The sequence below is a fragment of the Arachis hypogaea genome, chromosome 13 (assembly GCF_003086295.3).
Source record: "Arachis hypogaea cultivar Tifrunner chromosome 13, arahy.Tifrunner.gnm2.J5K5, whole genome shotgun sequence".
Taxonomy (NCBI): Eukaryota; Viridiplantae; Streptophyta; class Magnoliopsida; order Fabales; family Fabaceae; genus Arachis; species Arachis hypogaea.
The window spans coordinates 98,341,846-98,346,235 of record NC_092048.1 but is presented as its reverse complement, the minus strand read 5'-3'; the positions used below and the strand labels follow the sequence as shown (position 1 = coordinate 98,346,235).

At 42.4% G+C, this 4,390-nt stretch overlaps 1 non-coding gene across 1 annotated transcript; it reads left to right on the top strand.

Moving 5' to 3' along the window:
- Nucleotides 1-3,638: 3,638 nt before the first annotated feature.
- On the top strand, nt 3,639-3,742 carry LOC112739979 (small nucleolar RNA R71). The gene has a single exon (XR_003170911.1). It is a non-coding gene; the product is annotated as a small nucleolar RNA R71 (small nucleolar RNA).
- Nucleotides 3,743-4,390: the final 648 nt, after the last annotated feature.

Genomic DNA, 4,390 nt, shown 5'->3' with positions numbered 1-4,390 from the left:
TTTGATTTCTCCTCCCTTGAGTATACAATGCAACATTGTTGCTCTCTCGAGATTCACCTCCGAGTTGTTTGCAGCCGGGAGAATAGACCTCCTCACTAGCTCGAACCACCCCTTAGCTTCAGGAGTGAGATCTGTTCTCTTAATGAACTTTGGTTTATTTCCTGCACCCCTTTCCCAGTCAGCTCCTGGTACACACAGGTCTAGTAAAATCTGGTCATAATTGGGGTTGTTGTCCAATCTTGAGTGGTAACTTTCTTCTTCAAATGGTATAGACCGTAGCTTCAATGCCCTCATTACACTCATGGGACCAAAATCCACCATTGTTCCTCTCACAAAGCTTGTATATGACTCATCTTTCTTATCATACCTGATTGCATTTGCATAAAATTCTCTTACGAGATTTGCATTCACCTTAGTGACCGGGTCAGTGAGGAGCTCCCATCTTCTCCTTTCTACCTTCTCTGTGGTTTCGGGGCATTCAGTCTTCTTAACTTGAAATCCCAGCTCATAAATGATTTCCTTATCAACCATCCACCCGTATTGCAATGCATGATGCAAGCTTCTAAATCTCTTCTCATCATATGGGTGTTCTTCCATGGGTTCCTTCCCCTCCCTTCTCTTAGAACTTGAAGATGCCATGAATGATGATTTAATATGTGAAGGTGGTAAGGTTGTGGAGACTTTTGGTTGTTTAGGGTTTTATGGCAATGAGGAGAGTGAGGGGAGGAATGTTTATAATTGGATAGGGGGTGTATTGTACCGAAATGAAGAGAGGTGAAGGTGTGTGATGACAATAAAGGGTGGTATGGACAAGGGTTGTTTATATAGAGAAGTTGTGAGAAAATGGAGGGTGTAGATTGATGAAGTGGTCACTTGATGGACGGTTGGGGTTATGCATGGCTAGAAGACAAGGATCATCACTTTATGATGGGGATTGCTCGGTCTTCTAGGGGTCCCTTTTTTTCAATGTTGCATGGCAACATTTTCCAACGTATTCCCTCTTTAGAACAAGTGTGTAGCCCCTCTTCTTTAAGTGGCAAAATTTCCCCCATTTAAGTGTCCAATCAATCCCTTTTTATGCTTCTTTTCCTTTCCTATAAAGATTTGAAATAAGGGAATTAATATATAAGAAAATTAAAACTCTACGGCTAGAATAAATTGAAAGAAAGGATTTGATTGTTTGTTTATGAATTTCAACTAACTAACTAACTATTGGCGGTTCCTTATATGCATTTTGGTGGCACCATGGGGTGACACCAAACTTAGTTTGAAGCACTGTGATGAAAGTTTTGTGTTCAAAGCTCCCAAGACTAGCATGCAACTTGGTTTGCTTTGAACACCAAACTTGTTCCTCACTATATTCTGCATAAGAAGATTTTCACCAATTGTTTGTTAAGTTTGGATTGAAGCTCATAAAGATTGACTTATTCATTATCATTTGAAAGCATATAAAACATGGGTTGCCTCCCATGAAGCGCTTCTTTAGCGTCACTAGCTTGACGTTTTTCTTTCATCACGGTGGTTGGTAGTGCTTAAAGTCCTCCCCTCTTGCTGTGGACTTGTATCCATTGGTTGGATCAATGATCTCCACATGTTCCAGGGAAAGAACTCTGTTGATAGTGAAGACCTTGGGTAATTGAGATGGCACATTAGGGAGATTAGAGGGAATATCTGGGAAGTAGGCTGAGACAACTCTATCCCCTGGAGAGAAGTCTTCTGTAGGGATCTTCTTGTTCTTCCATCTCCTTAGTACCTTCTTCTTTGTTTCTTTTAAGGTTGCCTTCCCCTTGGTGACCTCTTTTCTCCAAGGAGTTGTGATGCTGTCTTCACCTGCCTCTAGAGGTTTGGGTTCCTCCAACTTTTCCTTGAGCTGTGGCAATTGCTGTTTTCCTTGTTTGTCAGTTAAGGGGGTCTCAGAACGAACTGGCTGTGCTTCAGTGCTTGTTTCCTCCTTCAGTGTCTCATTATCATTTGTGCTTAGTTTCTTGTCCTCTTGATCTGTTTCTTGTGAGAGTTTGAAAACATTGAAGCTGAGTCGTTCATCATGGATTCTCAATATTAGCTCCCCTTTCTCTACATCGATAAGTGCTCTGGCTGTAGCTAGAAATGGTCTTCCCAATAAGATTGGGTGAGTGTGACTTTCTTCCATGTCCAGAATGACAAAGTCTGTTGGGAGAAAGTACTTCCCAACCTTTAGCAACACATTTTCCACCACTCCTATTGCTTGCTTTTGTGTTTTGTCAGCCAGTCTGATAATGACTTCTGTAGGCATTATCTCATTGATCTGCAGCCTCTTCACCAGGGATAAGGGCAGTAAGTTGATGCTGGCCCCTAAATCGCATAGTGCTCTATCGAACATATTTTCACCTATGGCACAAGGGATATGAAAACTTCCTGGGTCTCTTCTTTTTGTAGGCAACTCAGGATGAATAAGGGCACTACATTCCTTCTTCATCACTATAGTCTGCCCTCCCTTGAGTGAGCTTTTCTTGGGAAGAAGTTCCTTGATATATTTCATGAATGCAGGCATTTGTTGAATTGCCTTGATGAATGGTATGTTCACATGCAGAGATGCAAACAAGTCTAGGAACCTTGAGTATATTCTTTTTCCCACAGCACCATTGAGCAGTTGAGGGAATGGTGCATAGAGCTTCAGCAGCTCTTGTTGTGAGATTTCTGGTTCTTTGTGATCTCTATCCTCCTCCTTTGTTGAGTTGTCTTCAGGTTGTTTGCACATTTTGCCTTGCTTGTCTTCAATCTCTTGATCACTTGTAGTGACCATTTTGCAATCTTCCCATCTTACTTTCTTTGCTTCTTCCTTGGGGTTTTTCTCAGTGTCACTTGGGAAGCTATCAGTAGGTTTGGGAATCTTCTCAGCTAAATATCCCACCTGGAATTCCATCTTCCTAATGGTTTCTCCCTGGTTCTTAATATTGGCTCGCACCTCCTCTTTGAACACCTTATTTTCTTGAATCTCTTGGCATATTCCTTCAAGTAAGGCTTCAATCTTAGAGAGCCTGTCAACAATTGATGAGTGGTTTGGAGCACATGTGCTGTTTTGGTTTTGATAAGTATGTGGAGAAGTGTTGTTGTGGGGGTGTTGAGATGTCCTCTGGGTGAATTGTTGGTGAGCTGCATTGTTGTTGGAGTTATAACGTCTCTGGTCTTGGTTTTGATCTTGCTCACTTCCCCACCCAAAGTTCGGGTGATTTCTCCATCCAAGGTTATAAGTCTTGGAGTATGGATCATAGTTTTTCCTTGGTGAATTCCCAATGTAGTTGCCTTGCTCCTGACTCCCTTCTGCTTCTTGGTTTACTCCTTCTTGTGTTGTTGATGAAGTGGAGATTGCTGCTACTTGGTTCATCTCCATCTTCTTGGTGAGGTCAGCCAGCTACTGGGTAATGAGCTTGTTTTGGGCCAACAGAGCGTCTACATTGTTTAGCTCCATCACTCCTCTTGTGTTCCCTCTTTCGGAAGCATAGAAGTAGTCGTTTTTTGCTACTGTTTCAATAACATCTATGGCTTCCTCAATGGTCTTCTTCTTGTTCAAGGACCCTCCAGATGAATGGTCTACTGCCTTCTTTGACTCAAAAGAGAGCCCTTCATAGAAAATGTGCAGCTGGACCCATTCGTTGAACATGTCAGGTGGACACCTCCTTGTTAAGTCTTTGAACCTCTCACATGCTTCATACAGAGTCTCACCATCCTGTTGCCTGAAAGTTTGAACCTCAGCTCTCAGCCTATTAATTCGTTGAGGAGGGTAGAATCTTGCTAAGAATTTGTTCACCACATCCTCCCAAGTTGTCAAGCTCTCCCTTGGGAAGGATTCCAGCCACTTGGCTACCTTGTCTCGGAGTGAGAAGGGAAATAAGAGCAATCTATAGGCGTCAGGATGAACACCATTAGATTTCACTGTGTCACATATTCTCAGGAAGGTGGTCAAATGTTGGTTGGGATCTTCTTGAACACCTCCTCCAAACGAACAGTTGTTCTGAACAAAGTTGATGAGCTATGGTTTAAGTTCAAAGTTGTTGGCATGGATTGTTGGCTTTTGGATGCTACTTCCACAATTGCCTGGATTTGGATTAACGTAAGAGCCCAAAACTCTTCTATCCTCCCCAGCATGATTTGCTCCACCTCCTCTGCCATGGTTGTGAGTCTCTTCTTCATGATGATTTTCCATGTTTTCTTCTATGTTTGGCTCAAAGTACTCAAACTGTTCCTCCTCTTCTTCAGCACCAACTACTCATTTTTCTTTTGCCTCCCTCCTTAGTCTAAGAAAGGTTCTCTCTGGTTCAGAATCAAAGGAAGTTGAAGCCCCGCTTCTTCTCCCTGTCATACAACCAACAAGTACAAGCAGAGAAAATAGGTGCAGACAGTATTTGTGTCA